Source organism: Panthera leo, chromosome B3 (genome assembly GCF_018350215.1).
Source record: "Panthera leo isolate Ple1 chromosome B3, P.leo_Ple1_pat1.1, whole genome shotgun sequence".
Lineage (NCBI taxonomy): Eukaryota > Metazoa > Chordata > Mammalia > Carnivora > Felidae > Panthera > Panthera leo.
In genome coordinates this window covers 122033432-122053729 of record NC_056684.1, presented here as the reverse complement: position 1 = coordinate 122053729, position 20298 = coordinate 122033432, and the positions used below count along the sequence as shown (strand labels likewise).

At 39.0% G+C, this 20298-nt stretch overlaps 1 pseudogene; it reads left to right on the top strand.

The window, feature by feature from the left end:
- The first annotated feature begins 12886 nt into the window (after positions 1-12886).
- LOC122221390 lies at positions 12887-15124 on the top strand (annotated as a pseudogene).
- Positions 15125-20298: the final 5174 nt, after the last annotated feature.

The following is a 20298-nucleotide window of genomic DNA, read 5'->3' as shown; positions in this document are numbered from 1 at the left end:
TCTCCTCAACCCCCATTAGCAGAGGTAAAAGCAGTCTTCCAGAAGAAATGCTGATGGATAGCACAGGCTGAGAAATTTCAATTAGACCCATAGATCAAACTTCCTGTTAATTCCCTCTTACCCACATTGTTTCCCTTCAGGCCAGTTCAGGTGTGTGTGTGCCCCACTCCCTCCGTTTTTGGTAAGTGTCTGCCCTCACTCTTCCTCAGACTCCCGGATTCCTCAGTAGATGCAGCCCTCATTTCAGATAGATTCGTCTCACCTCTCAAGATGGCTGCTTGGGAGAAGCAGAGAGAGAGTGATTAGCTAATTCAGCATTCTGATAACCCTTCTATGGGGAAGGATAATCATTTGTTAGCTTAAGTAAATCCCCATGCCTTGATTAGCTGTCTTACTCTGACAAAGAAATGAGATGGGGCTCACTCGAGCCTAGGGCTTGTCATGAGACCTGGCAGGCAAGCGAAAGTCAAAATAGTTGTTTTTTTTTTTTTCATTAAAAACTGAGGACTCTCCCCAAGGAGGTAGAGCATAACTTCCTACTTCATCAGTGTTGGTGTGCCTAATGACTTCCTTCCAAAGAGCACAGTATAAAAAGGGACAAAAATAATAATAACTTTACATTGGAGAAACCTGATGAACACTATCTCAGCCACATGGTCAAGGTCAGCATTATTAGTGATAAATCATATTGACATGATCTGATGAGAAGGGCACTTCACCTCTGTGGTCTTCCTTCCAAAAACCCACAACCCCAGTCTACTGTTGAAAAACCCCAATGGAGGGACAGTCCACAAAATGCCTGACCAGAACACCTTAAAACTGTCAAGGTTGTCAAAAACAAGGAAAGTCTGAGAAATTGTCACAGCCAAGAGGAATATAAATGTAATGGGATATTCTAGATGGGATCCTGGAACAGAAAAAGGATATTAGGTGAAAAACTAAGGAAATCTAAATAAAGAGTGGACTCTAGTCAACAACGGTATTTCCTTATCAGTTCATCAATTATAATAAATATACCATATTACTGTAAAATGTTAATATTAGAGGAAACTAGATGGAGGGTATATGGGAATCATCTGTATTATCTTCACAAATTTTCTGTAAATCTAGAAGTATTCTAAAATAAAATGTTTACTTAAAACAACTGAAGGCAAGGTTCTTAAAGTTCATCTCTAGAACAGCCCAAGCAGATGGCTCTGGAGGCACTTCTGGTAATAGGACTTGTCCACACTCTCCCTCCCTATGAAATGACTTTTTTTCATTGAGCAGCAAATTGGCCTCTTCTTTTCTCGCCTAGAGAACTCAGAACTCTGATCTCAGTTCTGTCCTCTGAAACCCCAGAAAAAAAATTGAAGTCTAGACTCCCTTCTCCAATATGCCCTCAAATGTTTCAGAGTTATGCTTTATCAAATCCAAAGAGACCTGCAAACATATTGCAGTCCCAAACCTTCATTTTTTAAAAAATTTTTAACGTTTATTCATTTTTGAGAGAGAGACAGAGAAAGAGAGAGAGCAGGGGAGGGGCAGAGAGAGAGGGAGACATGGAATCCAAAGCAGTCTCCAGTCTCCAAGCTGCCAGCACAGAGCTCGATGCAGGGCTCGAACTCAAAAACCGGGAGATCATGACCTGAGCCGAAGTTGGACAGCTAACGGACTAAGTCACCCAGGTGCCCCCCAAACCTTCAATTTATCTTATTTTTAAAGATGTTTTAAAGTAATATCCACACCCAACGTGGGGCTCAAACCTACAACCCCAAGATCAAGAATAACATGCTCCACTGACTGAGCCAGCCAGGTGACCCCCAAGCCTTCATTTTAGAGACAAGGAAACTCAGACCCAGGGGGCAGGAAACTCACTCACAGTCATACAGATGCTGAAACCCAGGTTTGGTACACCAGTCCAAAGTATTTTTCTTTATGACATGCTGCTTTTTAGAAGAAGGTTAAAATGTGTCCCTGTCATATTACCATTTCCTTCACTGTTATCATAATTGGGGACACCCAGATGTTCCAGTACCCTTCCAGGAAGACCCTCATCATCTGTGAATGTCTCTTTGAACCTCCTCCATAGTCCTTTCAAGAAGCTGTCAGCATTAGGGGTATTGAAGAAATCAATATCCCCTCCTTCCTAATAGTTGATGTCCCAAATTGAATAGAATGCTCCAGATGAGACCTAACCAATGCCATTCTGTGGTATGAAGTTACAAATAAATAAGCGTCCCTTCCTTAAGCAAGCCTCTGATGCACATTGGCTAACTGTCACAGGCACAAAGCATGGTCCTCATTCAGCCTTTTTAGCCAATCAAAATGTCAAAGTCAAAGTCACCATCACTTCATCACCCCATTCCACCTCCGTCCTGTCTCTTCCAAAAAACTTTTACCCACTGAGAAAGAATAAAGGAAGGAGCTAGGCAAGAACTAACATTCATTGAGGCTGTATAAGGCACAATATATGTATTACCCATTGATTCATTCAATTAACATTTATTGAGCACCATGATGTACCAGGACTTGGGGAAGAACTGAGAATACAAACATAAGATACCATCCAGGCCTTCAATGATTTTAGTCCAATAGGAAAAAATATCCATGTCAACAATAAATTGCAGAACCACATGACAAATAATGGCAGCATGAGGTTGGGAGGTAACACCCAATACTTTGTGAGGGATGTATTCTTTGCCTATGACTATATTTTCCAGATGAGGCAGCTGAGGCTTCAAAGAGTTAAGTACCTTATCCAATGAAATGAGTTACTCAATGATTGAGGCAGAGATTTGAATTCAGGAGACATAGCTCTGAAGTCCATACTTTTCCACTATAATAATGCTTCCCAAACTAAGTTATCGATTTGTGCTATACAAAAGGTGTCCTGTGGTCAGTTAAGTTTGAGAATATAGAATACCATGTCTTCCCCTTGGAAATTCAAAATGCCCATATGCATAATAAAGGCTTGGAGAAGTCTTGCAATAAAATAGCTATTTAACCCAATAGTGTCCTAGACATAAGTGGCCACCGAAATATTTTTTCTGAACTTTTTAATTTAACTTATATATAATTGACATAATACTATATTAGTTTCAGGTGTACAACATAATCATTCAATGTTTGTATATATTGTGAAATGATCACCACAATAAACCTAGTTACCATCCATCATCACCCATAATTATAATTTTTTTACTTGTGATGAAAACTTTTAAGATCTACTCTCATAGCAACTTTCACACATACAATACAGTATTGTTAACTATAGTCCCCATGCTATGTATTACATCCCCTTGACTTACTTATTTTAGACCTGAGAATTTGTATTTTTTCACCCCTTACTCTATTTCACTCACCCTGATCCCCTCCCTACCCCATCTCTGGCAACCACATATCTGTTCTCTGTATCCATGAGTTTGGTTTTTGTTTGTTAGGTTGGTTTGGTTTTTTTCTGTTTCTAGATTCCACTCTGAACTCTTTTTTTCAAAGAGTACTTACTAATGTATAGAGAATCAACATTACAAGAATACATACCTCTCTATACCCTGCTGTCATTCCTAAGGTCAGTAAATATCCCTATGGCACACCTGAGAGAAAAAAAGAGAAGCCTAAAGTGGATTCATCAGGTTAGAAATGTGAGCAAGCCAAAATGTCCTCTGAATAAATACATAACCATGAGGCTTAACAGAAGGACTTTTAGCCTAGATGACACGAAGGTAAAGATATATCTTGGGCCAAGACAGCTTGGGTTCAGCTCCAAATTCTATTCCTGGGCAATCTTCCAGAGTGTCCTGGGTATCTCTGAGGTCTGGACTTGCAGGAGGCCAAGAGAAGTTCTAGAGATACTCAGCCAAAGAGAGGGAGGGCACAATAAGAGAAGAGAAGGACATTTGGCAACGCAAGACAAGAAGAAAAGTAGGATAGGAACTGGTCGGGAAAGGTAAGCTCCTTGGAGAGGAGAGAGGTTAAGTGTTACCTTGTTATAGCAGCAGTGGCATCCAGGCACTGCTGTGGTCATATAGCACTGTATTTGTTTCCTTTTTCCTTATCAAATCACTCTACATCAGGGTTTCTAAACAATAGCACTGTTGACACTTGGACCAGCCAATTGTTTAGTGGGGGAAGGTGTACATTGTACATTGTAAGGTGTTGAATAGCATCCCTAGCCTCTACCATATTCCAGAATTATATGCCAGGAGCACCAAAAATGTCTCCAGATTTTGCCAAATGTCCCTTGGGGCAGAGGGTGGGGGTGTGGAGTGGGGAACGGAGGAGAATCACCTCCAACTTTGAACCACTGCCCTAAACAGTTCTTTGGCATCATCACCACGCCATGCTACCAAATAAACTCCAAGTAAGCAATTAGCCTGCAAAACAAAGACATGACCTCTCCTGAATAGTATCACCTGGGCCTCAAGCTGCTTTCCAACCTCTTACTGCTTTCCCAGTTTTTACTACCAGGTCATGTGACTTCTGCTCACTCATGAGGGCCCTTCTCAAATCTCATCAACTCCTTCCATGAAGTCTTCCTGTCAACTTGAGTCAGCTGTGAACCTTAACCTTCCTGCTCTATCCTACAATTCATGGTACAACACTGTTAGCAGGGGTGCATGATTGACTACAACTGTTCATGGTACAGCACTGTTAGCAGGGGTGCATGATTGACTACAGCTGAACATCTATATATATTTGATCTTGTGCTGTCCTGTAACTCATTTTCAGTGAGCAAACATTGATAGAGCATGTATGATATATAAGACACCAGGCTGGTGCAGTGGGACACAGAGACACAGGATATGATCTTTCCCTGTAAGAAGTTCACAGTCTCAGGGGAAGATAGACCCAGAAGTTACAGCTGTACACAGCTGCTTGTTTTGTCTCCTCTGTGGGTCCCTGGGTATAAATGCAAAAGTCTAATCCTTCTTTGGTGTCCACCACAGTGCTGAGCACACAGCAGGTTCCCAAGAGATTGCAGTGAACTGGAATCAGTGAGGAAACAGAGCTTCTGTAAGACCATATCTCCATGAAGGCAACTGATATCTACTGGGTTTCCACTGGGCATCTTCTTTCATGAAGATGTTCGGTCAGGGCAAAGATATGCAAACAGTGGTGGTCTTTATTTGAAAAAAATAAAAAGATAGCAATCCTATGTAAGTTACCCTGACTTCCTTTAAAAAAAAAAAACAAAAACAAAAACAAAAAAACATTTACTGCATGAAATCCAAAAATCTAGGACCCACTGCTTGAATAGGCAAAGTACAAAAAGGAAAGGTGGGAGGGCAAGATACACATTTAAACAATTTGGAAATTATGAAGACTTTGCAAAAATAACTATTGACAACAAATAGACTAGGGAATACTTGGAAAATGTGAAAATATACAGAACAAGCAAATTGTAAGGGTCTGCATTACTGAGTCTTTGGGGGAATATACTAATGCTCTAACATTTTTGAAATTGATGGGGAACACAAGGACAAAAGGAATGTGGGAAGACAGATGGAGGTATTTGCTGTCTAAAGCCAGAAAAAACAAGAGCCCTAAATGGCCATGGTTTAGGAAAACTAGCTCTAGCATTTCCAAGAAACAATGGAATGGAGTTTAAAATGTTTGAACAACAAAGATGAATAGTGGACACAAGCTATAATAGCAAAGACACAGCTACCATTTTGAGTCAGAGGATGGAATCCACAGGTGTCAAAGCTCAGAGACACCCCCCCCTCCCCCAATAAATAGTAGCAGGAGTTTTTAGTATATCATTGACATATTAAGTTCCCCTGGCCCTGTAAACTTTTTCCTTCCTCTCCTTGGACTTGAATTAGTATCACAGGTGGCATTTATACACAAACCTTGAAAAGAACCAAGCTGGTGACTTGACAAGAAAATTACCCAAGAATTCTATCCTTACCACTCACTCAACAAAATTGAGAGTGGTACCAGATCCAGAGCAACAAATGGAGCTCAGGCACATCTGTTTCAAAAGGCACCTCTGTCTAGATTTACAGTTCTAAAACCCACTTCAGGACGCACTCCACTACCCTCTCCTTCAACCACAGCACAGCCCAGCCCATCACAGTTCTCCAGCTTCAAGACACATTTTCCTGCTCACCCTTGCAGACACCAAAAACTCAGGAATATGGATATGCCAGCAGAAGTTCTCCCCTTGTAGAATTGGGGCCCAAGAGCCAAAGCCCTATGTCAGGAGGAGGAGTGGTGATGACTTATATCTGATGGGCCAAGGGGCAGGGTAAGACCAAGGCCCTCCCACAGCAGGTGCCCATCAACCTTAGGTGGAAGGATTCAAACCAAGAGGCCGTAAAGACAGCATTATGTTAGCCAAGTCCAAACTTTGCCCAAATGGCACACGGCCTTTGACACAGTTACTTTCAGGTGGCAGCTCCAGTTCACCCAGCCCTGAGAAAGTTAGGGCTTCATGGAAGAGTTGCACCAGAAAGAAGCACAAATCTCAAGGCCAGCCCCAGCCCAGAGATGTATCCAGCCCTAGAACAGGAGAAACTGTCTCTCTTGACCAGAATGTAACCACTCAAGAACTTGAAAATGAGAAAATGAGCCTGTCTTTTACAGTCAGGGCAAAGATATGCAAAGCCTACCTGGTGATATTAACATATCTATGGATGGAATGTGTGTGTACATTAAAGAAGAAATTCTCTTAAGGCAGTTGTTTTATCAAATTGCCAGTCCTTTCTCCTTAGTAGGTGGTAAAATGTATGAGGGGGTTAACAGTATTTTTATTTTATCTTATTTTTTAATTTGCATCCAAATTATTTAGCATATAGTGCAACAATGACTTCAGGACACATTTAGCTCATCCCCCACCCCCACCACAACCCCTCCAGTAACCCTCTGTTTGTTCTCCATATTTAAGAGTCTCTTATGTTTTGTCCCCCTCCCTGGGGACGTATTATATATTATTATATTTATATTATTTTTGTTTCCCTTATGTTCATCTGTTTTGTCTCTTAAAGTCCTCATATGAGTGAAGTCATATGATACTTGTCTTTAATTTCGCTTAGCGAAATACCCTCCGGTTTCATCCACATAGTTGCAAATGGCAAGATTTCATTCTTTTTGATTGCTGAGTAACATTCAGGTATATATATACACCACATCTTCTTTATCCATTCATCCATTGATGGACATTTGGACTCTTTCCATACTTTGGCTATTGTTGATAGTGCTGCTATAAACATTGGGGTGCATGGTTAATGGTATTTTTTAAGTGAAATAGAAGATATAAGAATGCACCACACATGATAATAAGTATTGCTTCCACTAAGTGTCTGTGTGTGTGTGTGTGTGTGTGTGTGTGTGTGTGTACACATGTATAGTAGTCTCAATTTAAAATGTATATCTTGGGGGGCACCTGGGTGGCTCAGTGGGTTGAGCATCCGACTCTTGATTTTGGCTCAGGTCATGATCTCATGGTTTGTGAGTCAAGCCCTAACAGTGCAGAGCCTGCTTGGGATTCTCTCTCTTTCTTTCTCTCTCTCAAAAAGAAATAAATAAACTTTTTTTTTTTAATCTCTGGCAAAAATTCCTGCAGCACAAGTTTTTCCAAAGTCGCTTCTTGTATTGAAATATACATGCAATGTGCATAGTTACATATACTCGCCTCAAGGCAGCCAAAAACCTCAGCCCTAAAAGAAATTTAAAGGAAAAACATCAGTCCCCAAATGCATTAGAAATGGAATCTCTCCCATGAGCCTGGACATGCTTTCGAGATGTGATTCTCCAAGTGTGTTTCCCAGACCTTATCAGAAATGCATACTCTCAGCCTCACCCACACCTACTGAATCAGAAATGGTGGAGGTGTGGCCCAGCCATGTGTGTTTGAGAACCACTGCTTTGGAGAAACTTACCAAGGAGGAGACAAAAATAAAAGCAACAGCAGTCCAGGCAACAGCTCACATGAAGAGCTGTGCTCATGATACCCACTGGGCTATACCATTTAACACAGAGGCTGAAGAGCTCAGATTCTGTAAACCCACAGCCTGGGGCTTGAACCCCAGATCTGATACTTGATGGCTGCTACTTCCTTTAACCCTTGCATCCTCATCTGCAAGTTGTTCTCAGAACTCAGTGACACATTCCCTATAAAGCACTTAGCACAGAGCAGCTCACTGAGAACCAATATCCTGGAAGAAACTCAAGCAAGTCTATCCCCTCTGAGAGTGTCAATATCTCTACGGTTTTAGCAGCCTTTGGAATAGCGGTCTTCAAATTGGGGTACACAGACCCTTGGGAGTATAAGCAGACTTGGTTTGGGAGCACTGATAGATTTATGAGGATCAATTTCCAAACCCTCAGTTTTCTGGCAGACTCTCCACAAATTGATCTGCCTGAACTGGGGGCATCAGGCAAGTTCTCTTTCCTGACCTTCTCTTTCAAGGAAGTCTTCCTCCCACTGATCAAAAGAAAGACATAGTTCTCACTCATCCCAAACCTTAATAGGATCCGGCCTGCAGTATAAACTTCCAGGGCTCCAAACAGAGGGTGTAAATAGACATATTTATGCGAATGTCTCTAATGAGCGGGTAACAAAGCCATTTGCAAGTGAACAACTCAAATGACTGGTTACCTGTCCTTTTCCAAGTCACATGTTTTCAACATAATCCAAGAAAGATCTAACTGAACTATCAACTGATCACTAAAAATAATTTTTGATGATAGATCACAATGTGATTTTAATATAGGACTTCAACATACTCAAAATAATTCAGATAAAGAAATATTCCTTATATTTCCATCTACTGCTATGAACATTTTCCATCTACTTATGTGAACATTTTCAGCACTTGTGTCTTAATAAACAAAAAATAGGATTGTAAGTAAACTTGTCTCATTCTAGCAGTAAGTAATATTCATCTACAGGTAGATGAAATAATTTTTAAAATTCCTATTCATCCCCTACAGATGCATTTCTAATGAATTTCACTTTTTATATTTAATAATTATATATTAAAATGTATATTTATGTTGTTTCTCAACTGCATAGTAATAATTGTAACGATAATTCAATCCAGAAGAAATGTTTCAATAGTTAAAGCCTTTTAGTCATGTGAAATATTTTCAAATGCTATTTCAATTTATATGCATGTTATTGTTGCAGAGAAGTATGATACTGAAATCAATAAAAAACTTTCAAGCATAAAAATATATTACATTAGGATAAAATTCTGTGGGGAAAGCAGAATGAAAATGTAAGTTAAGGAGAAAAGAAATGATGTAAAAATGTCTGACTACTGAAGAAAATCTTGTTTGGGTATTTATAAACCAAAGGTAGTAGTATGATGATATTTAGACTTCATTGGGAATTGAAAAAGAGCAAACAAAGGTTTATTCTTAAATGTCATTATTTAAAATATGCCAAAAATTACACTCTTTGCAACTATGTAAAGTTATAATGGGAAACTGTAGACATCAAGTTAAAAACATGCAAGGGGGTACATTGTCTCTCAAAATCCTTTCAGGGGACATGCAAGGAAAAAATTCTGAAGACCTCTGCTCTGGAAAACCTCCTCCTTCTCCTCTTTCTTCAATAAGTAAACATTTTTAAATATAATTTATTGTCAAATTGGTTTCCATACAATATCCAGTCCTCATCCCAACAATAAGTAAACATATTAAACAGAACTGATGTTCTCAGTGCTGAATTAGACACTGAGAAGCTTCCCAGAGAAGTAATCAGCATCGTCTGTTTTCAAAACTCATCATCTAGTTGAACCAATTTGGATATTCCAGTTACTCTTACTGTGTAACAAGCTAACCCAAAACATGGTGACAGAAAAACATCATTGGATTATGGTTTCCACATAATCCAAGGAGGACCTAACTGAGCTGTCAGCTGGTAGATTAAAAATAATTTTTAATGCTTAACTCTAGAGAACAAACAGATGGTTACCAGAGGGGAGGTGGCTGGGGGGATGGGTGAAATAGGTGATGGGGATTAAGAGTACACTTATTGTGATGAGCACTGAGTAATGTATACAATTGTTGAATCACTGTATTGTACACCTGAAACTAACATAACACTTTATGTTAACTACACTGGAATTTAAAATAAATAAACAAATAAATAGTTTAAAACAATCATTGTGAATGACAGACCACTATATGATTTTAATATACGACTTAAGAGAAGCTCATAATTAAAACGTAACAATATTCCTTACATTCCTCAGATTCTGTGGGTCAGGATTTCAGATGGGGTCCCGCAGGAATGGTTTGTCTCCACTCCACCATGACTGGGGCCTCTACAGAGGAAACAAACAGCTGAATGCCTCAAACACCTAGGAACTAGAACAGCTAAACCTGGAGGATCTACTTTGAAGTGGCTTCTTCACTCATGTGTCTGGTATTTGGGCTGAGCTAACCAAAGACTAGACTCAGATGGGACTGATGGCCAGAGTACCTTCACATGTAACCTTTCCATATGGCTTTGGCTTTTCACAGCACAGAGAGCAAGCATCCCAAGAGAATTAAGTGAAAGTTGCATGGCTTTTTATGACCTAGCCTCATGCAGGAATCATGCAATGTCACTTCTGCAGTACGTAGTTGGTCAAAATAGTCACCAGATTCAAGGAAAGGAGACACAGACCCCATCTCTCAATGGGAGGAGTATCAAAGAATTTGCAGTCATATTTTTAAACCACCACATTGGTTCAGGTGAGGTGTGGGGTTTTTTTTTTTTGCAACTTACATTCCTAACTGATAGACAAGATGATATAAGATAATATAAAGTAGACATGATGTTGAACAGTGCAAGTAGGCTGTTGACCTCAAAGTAGGAAGAAGTAAAACAGATAAAGCCTTCATCGTAAACAAACGCCAACTGAGGGCCTATAAGTACACAGCCCAGAATAAAATGCCAAGAGGACTGAATAAATACTGTAAGACTCAGTATATATCTCCAATGCTAGAAATGAGTTCAAATCTCAACCTTCTATCCACAAACAGCATGGCTTTGGAAAATCCTAGCTAAGCCTTGGTTTGTAGATCATAAAAATGGAGAGCATATACCAGGGTTGTGGTGAGGCCTAAATAAAATAGTATGAGAAGAGCCTAGTATGGTGCATGGCACTCAGTAAGTGCTCAATAAATGCTCTGCATTTGTTTATTCACTCAAAGAACCTACACATGTGGGAAAATTGAATGAGCATCCACCATTAAATTGACAGAGAATTAATATTCTCCAAACATAAGTCAGAGCTCCAAAACTCCCTTACGGGTTCAGCAGACTTAACTGAAATTTATGTAGTGCAAAGCTTAGAGGGCTTAGACCAATTTTCCCAGAAGAAAATTAAAACAGACTTTAGAAGATCTTCTGATATCCAGGTGAAGAGTCAAGTCTTTTGCCTGCAAAGCTCATCCCCACCATTTCTGCCAATTTGGGAAACTCTGTATCATTTCTCATGAGAAGCCAACTATCCCAGTCTGGGCTACTTTCTCTAAACATTAGATCTGAATTGATTTATTTTATCCCTAAATGCATTGGGCCACAATCTTCCTGAATGGATTAAGTCAGATCTTCTATTTTTAGCAGCTGGCTTATTCAGTCCATTTCCCTACTATAAATACCTACCTACACTTGTTTTTAAGTAGAATTCTTTTGTCTTCTGATTGTCCCAGTCGAGATTAGAGGGGGAAAGTTGAGGGAGAATGCAAAATGGGATAATGGAGAGAAAAAGAGGGACTTTCACAGACTCCAAGATCCACAGCTGACTGGATGTGGGAGAGAGCCAAGAGGTTCTCACCCTTCTCCACATATTTCCTTGAGAATTTGGCAGTTGTTCAGGACTTAGAGGAGCCATTCAGGCTCTCTCCTACCCTCTTATCTACTGGAAATTTCCTTTTCCCAGTCTCATGTCTCAGTGCTGCTGCTCAGAGCATATGGACAGTGACCCCAGCTTCCAAGACAGACCAAGAGACATTTTTTAATCCTTGGTCTTAATGCTCTCAAGTCAAAATAAATTTTCATAGTATCTCATACCCATATCCTTGGAGTCCCAAAGAAGGGGCACACTGAGCTTTCACCAAATACTGATCAAACTCCTAATGAGCTCAAAGCACTAAAAGGAAATAGGCCAGAGTCAGATGAAGGAGTGGGTCCACCAGGCAGCTGCCTTCTGTGCTGGTACACATAAGGAAATGTGTACTCATCTGTCACCAGGGCGCTTGCACACCACAAAACTTAAGGCAATGGAGGAAAAAATGGAATTTCAAAGCACTTCTCAGAAAAACTAGAAGGAATACCATAAAACAATCCTGGAGATATGACTAAGACACCTAGGATCCATGCTTTTGATCATGAATATTTGTCATTTTAGGGGAGTCAGCATCTAAGTGTTCTCCCTATTTTGGGGTTTCTACTAATAGTCCTCCTTCTCCCTTTATTATCCTCCTTTATTATCTCAGTTTTCAGCTCCTCCTCCAGACTAAAGCTGAACAAATATTTGATTTGAACAAATAAATTGATACAAGGGGGCAAGAAATTATCAATAGTCCACCAAGATTCCCATGTGTCTCAGTCTGGACACTCCCCTCAAGGATCTCAGAGGGTTACAAAACACACTTGTCCACCCACGTTCAGGCACCAAGGCACCACTGTAATCCAACAGCAGCCAATGGGGAGTAGAGTCTCCTGACCTCTTGATGATGCATGAAATGCAGATGTGCCTCAAATAGTAGAAAAGCGAAAAGTATTCATCAAATGTTTTCAAAAACAATTCATACATGATGATGAAGTGGCGTTTATCTTGGGGTAAAGTTGGAAGTTTAAGAAAGAATGACATAGACAAGGTAGCTGCCATTCCTGCCTCCACCATGCCTCTAACTCCCCAATCCCACCATCACAGTATCCACCATTACTTATTGGGTAAGTATGGAATATTATACTGAAATAGAGATAATTGAAGAATGTACCTATGGAGTTATATATAAGGGTAGACAAAAAATTACAAGTCAACTGGTAGCCAAGAAGAAAATCAGACTAGGAAGTAAAGAGGAAGATGTTCCTAGTACTATAATTCAGGAAATTTCTTTATTAAAAGAAGTTTGTCATTCAAATATAGTCAGTCTTCAAGATATGCTTATACAGGATTCCAGGTTATATCACATCTTTGAATTCCTTGGATCTTAAGAAATACTTGGATCCCATCGCTCCTCGTCAGTTCATGGATTCTTCACTTGTTAAGGCTTATTTGTACCAAAAATTAAGTGTTAGGACTTCACCAAGATGAAAAGCTTCTTCACAGCAAAGGAAGCAATCAACAAAACTAAAAGGCAGCCTACCGAATGGGAGAAGATAGCAAATGACATATCTGATAAAGGGTTAGTATCCAAAACCTATAAGTAACTTATCAAACTCAACACCCAAAATATAAATAATCCAGTTAAGAAATGGGCATAAGACATGAAGAGAGCCTTTTCCAAAGAAGACACCTGGATGGCTAACAGACACATGAAAAGATGCTCAACATCACTGATCGTCAGGGAAATATAAACCAAAACCACAATGAAATACCACCTCACCCCTGTCAGAATGGCTAAAAGTAACAATACAATAAACAATAGGTGTTGGAGAGGATGAGGAGAAAGGGAAACCCTAAACCCTCTTGTACTATTGGTGGGAAGGCAAACTGGTGCAGCCACTGTGGAAAACAGTATGGAGTTGCTTAAAAAGTTGAAAATAGAACTACCGTGGAGCACCTGGTGGCTCAGTAGATTAAGCATCAGGCTCTTGATCTTGGCTCAGGTCATAATCTCATGGGTTAGAGAGCTTGAGCCCCACATAGGGCTCTGCGCTGATAGAGCAGTACCTGCTCAGGATTCTGTCTCTCCCTCTCTCTGCCTCTCCCCCACTTATGCACACATGCACATGCTCTCTCTCTCAAAATAAATAAATAAACTTAAAAAAAATAGAACTACCCTACAATCTGGCAATTACACTAGTTGTTTGCCCAAAGGATACAAAAATATAGATTCAAAGGGGTATATGCACCCCGATGTTTATAGCAGCATTATCAACAATAGCCAAACTATGGAAAGAGTCCAAACATCCACCAACTGATGAAAGGATAAAGAAGATGTGATATATATACATACACACACACACACACACACACACACACACACACACACACACAATGGAATATTACTCAGCCATCAAAAAGAAGGAAATCTTACCATTTGCACTGATGTGGATGGAGCTAGAATGTATTATGCTAAGCAAAATAAGTCCATCAGAGAAAGACAAATACCATATGATTTCACTCATATGTGGAATTTAAAAAACAAAACAGGTGACCATATGGGCGGGGGGAGGAGGAGAGAAGAGAGGCAAACAAACCACAAGAGACTCTTAATGATAGAGAACAAACTGAGGATTGCTAGAGGGGAGGTGGATGGAGGATGGGCCAGATGGGTGATGGGTATTAAAGAGGGAATTGTTATGATGAGCACTGGGTGTTGTATGTAATGATGAACCACTAAATTCTACTCCTAAAACCAATATTGCACTGTATGTTAACTAACTAGAATTTAAACAAAAATTTGAAAAGGAAAAAAAAAAGGACGTGTTTGTACCAAATCATTCAAGGGATGTTGTTTTGTCCCTCTAGAATAGCTCCCCACGGAGGCTTAAAACCTTGAAATCTATTGGCCACAAAGGAACAACTAAATTGGCTGGTCTGGGCCTTGCCAGAGCTTTTGGAATACCTGTCAGAGCATATATACATGAGGTAGTAACACTCTGGTATAGTTTTGCCCAAGTATTGCTGGGGTCAGCTCTCTATTCAACTCCAGTTGACCATATTTGCAGAATTAGCAACTAATAAGCCACTTTTCCATAGGGGTTCAGAAATTTATCAAGTCTTCAGGATTTTTAGAGCTTTGGGGACCCCCAATAATGAAGGGTGGGCAGAAGTGGATTCTTTAGAAGACTGTAAGAGTAAATTTTCCAAGTGGAAACCAGGAAGTCCAGCATCCCATATTAAAAACTTGGTTGTAAATGGCTTAGATTTGCTTTCAAAAATGTTAATCCCAACAAACAAGTTTCTGGCAAATGACATTGAATCATCCATATTTTAATGATTTGGACAATCCTATTGAGAAGATGTAGCTTTCTGACAAAAAATTTCCACATGCTGTCTCAAGAACAGATAGCTATATTTTTACTGTTACCTCTATTTTTGTCTCATGTGTTCTTTTCTATGTTGTAAAACTTAAGCTACACTTCATCATCTAATTTCAAAAGTGTAACTTAAAAATGTAAATATTGTTCTATATCAATTTAAATATAGTAATTCTGTGTATGAGTGTAGATCTCACTGTAACAAACTGTAACAAGTATTTGTTACTATAATAAAACTATAAATCTAGTATTGATGACAGGAATTAGGGGGCAACATTTTTTTAAACCTGTCAGTAAACTAAGAGCAGACGAAAACTTCCCCGACCTGATAAAGAGCAGCTCCAGAAAACCTACAGCTGACACCAATACTAATGGTGAATGACTGAGTGGCTTTCCCCTAAGATCAAAAACAAGGCAAGAATATCTGCTTTCACCATTTTATTCAACATTATACTAAAAATCCTAGCCAGTTTAATAAGGCAGTAGAATAAATAAAAGGCATGCATATTTGAAAAGAAGTAAAACTGTCTTTGTCACAGATGACATGATTGCCTATGCAGAAAATCCTAAAATATCTGCAAAAGAGCTGATTTCAGCAAGGACACAGGATACAAGGTCTATAAAAAAAATAGAATTTCTATATTCTAGAAACAAAGGATTAGAAATTATAATAGATACCGTTCATTTAAAAAAAAAACACTGCTGTATTAGTTTTCAATTGCTACAAATTAGCAGCTTGACACAACAAACATTTATTATCTCACATAGTTTTGGAGAGTCAGGAATCAGGGAGCAGTTTCAGGGGGCAGCATAGCTCGGGGTTGTCATCAAGATGTTAGCCAGGGCTGCACTCATCTGAAGGATCTACTTCCAAGATCACTCATTCACATCTTGCTGGTAGAGGCCTCAGTTTCTCCTTTATGAAGGTCTCATTTCTTCACCACGTTGGACCTTCCAGTAGATCTGCTCCAATGTCTTTCAGAGCAAGCAATACAAGAGAGAGCAATGAAACAGCTGTAATGCCTTTGATCACTTAGTCTCAGCAGTGGCCTCCTGTCACTTCTGTCATACTCTCTTGGTCACACAGATCAACCCTGGTACAAAGTGTGTGGAGGGTGAGGGGTTCTATACAAGCGCATGAATACCAGGAGGGAAGGAGCATTTCAGGCCAATCTGGAGGCTGGCTACCACAAATACCACTTATAATAGCATCAAAAGACATAGAACACTTCTGGATAAATTTAACAAAATATGTGCTAAACCTCTACACTGAAATGACAAAATAATTACTGAAATATCTAAAGAAGGCCTAAATAAGTAAAGATATATACAATGTTTATGGATTGAAAGACTCAATATTATTAAGATGTCAATACTTTTCAATGTATTGGGATTCAATGTAATCTGAATCACAACGCCACCAGGTTTTTTCTTAATAGAGATTGACAAACTGATAGTGAAATTTGTATGTAAATGTTAAGAACTTAAAATAGCCAAAACAACTTTGAAAAGAAGAACAAAGTTGGAGGACTTAGACTACCTCCTACACTGCAGCCTAAAATAGTGTAAGAACTACACTATTTTAAGATTTACCATAAAGCTACAATAATAAAGACAGTGTGCTATTAACATAGGATAGACATATAGATCAATGGAACAGAACAAAGAGTCCAGAAATAGGCCCACTCATATATGGTCAATTAATTTTTGACAAAAATGCCAAAGAAATCCAATGGGGCAAATTTTTCAACAAATGTTGCCAGGACAATTGAATATCCCAGGAAGAAAATAACCTTGAACATTGCCTTACACTATACACAAAAATACCTTAATATTGATCACTGGCCTAAATATAAATGCTAAACTAAAAAATTCTAGAAGAAAGCAGAGAAGGAAAATGTTATGATCTTAGTATAGGCAAATAATTCTTAGACAATACACAAAAAGCACTTATTCCAAAAGGGAAAAAATTTGATAAATTGGACTATATCAAATTTAAAGTTTCCTATTCTTTGAAAAACAGCATTAAAAACAAACAAAAAGAAAATGCAGAAAAAAATATTTGTAATACATGTATCTGTCAAAAGGCTTATATTTGGAATATATAAAAAACTCTTATAGCTTAATAATAAAATATTAACTCAAAAATAGGCAAAAAAAAAAAAAAAACCTTGAACAGACACTTCACAGAAGAAAAAATATAAGTAGCAGATATACAAATGAAAAGGATGCTCAACATCATTGTCATCGGGGAAAGGCAAATTAAAACTCCCAGATACTACTACCACCCACTAGAATAGCTAAAATTAAAAAGAGAAACCATACCAAGTGTTGGCAAGGGTGTAGATCAACTAGAAGTCTCATACTTTGTTGGTAGAAATGCAAAATAATACAGCACTTGGAAAAATTCAGTGATTCCTCATAAAGTTAAATATTCACATAGTATCTGACCCAGCAATCCTTTAGGTAAATTTACATAAGAAAAATGTGAACGTAGGTCTGCACAAAGACTGCCTGCAAGTGTTCATAACTTTTTCATGATGGCTTTTATTCATAAGAACTCGAAAGTAGACAACAATCTGCAAGTCCATCAAAAGGTGAACGGTGAATAAATTGTGTAATATCCCTACAACAGAATATAGCTCAGTGTTAAAAAGGAACAAAACATCGACGTAAAAAAAGATCAAGAGGAGGGGATATACTGTAAAAAGCCAGTGGGGACTTGATGGACACGTTCTATGTCTTGACTTTGGGGGCAGTTGTGTGGGTGCATACACTCAAGGAAATTTATTAAAGTGTACCCTTAAAATAGGTACATTTTATTATATGTAAGTTATACCTCAATAAAAGTAATTAAAACATTGTTAAAAATATATTCATATGGTTAAAAAACAGCAAGTAAACACTGAAAAATTAGTACACTTTCATCAAATGTCCAGACCTCCAAATACCCCATCTCTCTACCCAAAGGTAATCTCCAGTGATTTCATGCCTTGTTCAAAAACTGTGTGTATATGTGTATACACCTCTACACTGGTATTTGTATATGGATATTTATATAGATATATGCACACAAATGCACACATATACTTTGTTTATATACAAGTAGACGTATTTCTATTATAGCAGCTGCTTTTTGGTGCCTAATATTCCCTTAGACCACCTCTGATTTCTGCTGCAACTCCCATGATCAGTCCCTTCCTTGTACACTGACAAGAGTCCCACCTTGAACACTACCACTTTCTCCAAAGTCACAGGAGCCTAGTCAGCCGACAGGGAGAGGCAGCCTTTAGCAACAGGAGTTAAATCCCTGGAACACCCCAACTAATACAGGATGGGTTTGGTTAATAAACGCCCCAGTCTTCCTTCTTGCCAACAGATAGGCAATTCTGGGAGACAGGCATTCTGTGTGTTTTCCAAAGGTCTGGACTTAGGCTTCCTTTACCTATAGCAGCAACTCAATAATACAACTTGGGTGGGTTTCTTTGTTTTGGGGGGGTTGGGGGGGTTGTTTGTCATTTTTGCATTTTCTATCTCACTGTCTTCACCCTCTCACTGATTTTTTCTGGGGTTATTTCCCAAATAAACCACCTGCACCCAAGTCTCTGTTTGAGGCTCTGCTTTCAAGGGACCCCAAAGCAAGACATGCACACACCTTGTTTTCTCACTTGATATATCTTACAGGTTGCACGATGTCAGCCCATACAGTCTGTCCTATTGTGTCTCATGACTGTGCAGTTCTCAACTGCATGTGTGTACCATGGGTTTTATAACTATCCCCCATCAGTGGATATTTAAGTTGTTTATTGTCTTTTGTTATTGTATACAATGTTTGTTTTAAAAGATCCCTAGGCACGTCTTTATAAGATAAATTTCTTGAAATAGAATGGATAAGGCAAAGGGTGTTCTTGATAGTCTTTAAATAGGATAGTTCTTTAAATAGGACTATCTGATATAACTCATATAACTCAGGATACTGATACAACTGATATAACTCAGGACTCTCTGATATAACCCTGATATAACTCAATGGTAAAGTCTCACCTGTACACACAGTTTTTCAGTCACAAATCCAATGTGTAATTATGTGCAGTTATCCCTATCAGAGTTGATGCTAGGCCACAACCCAATACCCTAAGCCTCCTTCTGCTCAATTCTCTAGTCCCCTTTTCTATGGGATCCACCTGCCATCTCACTATGACCTCAAACACAATCAGGAAGAGGCTCTGAGACAGAGTAAGAACACAAACTAAAACAGAGAGAAGTGGCAACGGGCAGAATATGTATAAAACCACTAATTGACTGCCAGAAATTTTACAAAATAGTTCTACTATTCACAGAAGGAAGAAAGAGCACTAAGAGTCAGGAGGCCTAGACCCCAGGTTCTAGCCCTCCCTCCGCCAAACCAAGTGGTTTGATAAGGTAGTTCTCCCCATGCCTCAGTTTCCTCATTTGTAAAATGAAGGGGTAGGCCTAAATTATTCTCTCTAAAGTCCTTCTCACTCTGATATTCCAAATTTCTATGACCCACGCAGTTTGTAGAAAGGGCCACCTAATACTCCTATCAAGTACTGAATCTAGAATAATTCCAAGGTATCAATCCAGCCACCATCTATCAAAAAAAAACCTCTTTCAACCACAGGCAGATGCTAGAAACTACTGTGTAAGCCGCAAATCACTTGAGATCACAACAGAAATGCAAATATCTCAAGAACAAAAGCAAATATCCCCTGAGAACAGGGGATATTTCCTTGTAACATTCAGTAGGAGTGGAGTTCTGCAGACCACACTTTGGGAACAATGTTCTAACCGCACGGGCAGCTGGAGTTCAGGTTTTAGAGTCAGGAGGACCTGAACTTACATCCGATTTCCTCCATACATGCATATGGCCTGGAACTAGTTGTTCTGTAGAAATTGAGGCAAATAAGCAATGTTATGAGGTTGCTGTGAGAACCAGAATAGGTGATAAATAGTGAACTTGGGTCTCATGTTTCCAAAAACCGCGGTAAGGGAGTCAGTTGAGGGAGCCAGGTTAACCTATACACACACACAAATACATATTTTTAAGAGCTAAATACTTGCTACAGATTGAATGTTTGTCCTCCCCTATTCATATGTTAAATTCTACCCCCAATGTGATGGTATTGAGAGGTAGGATCTTT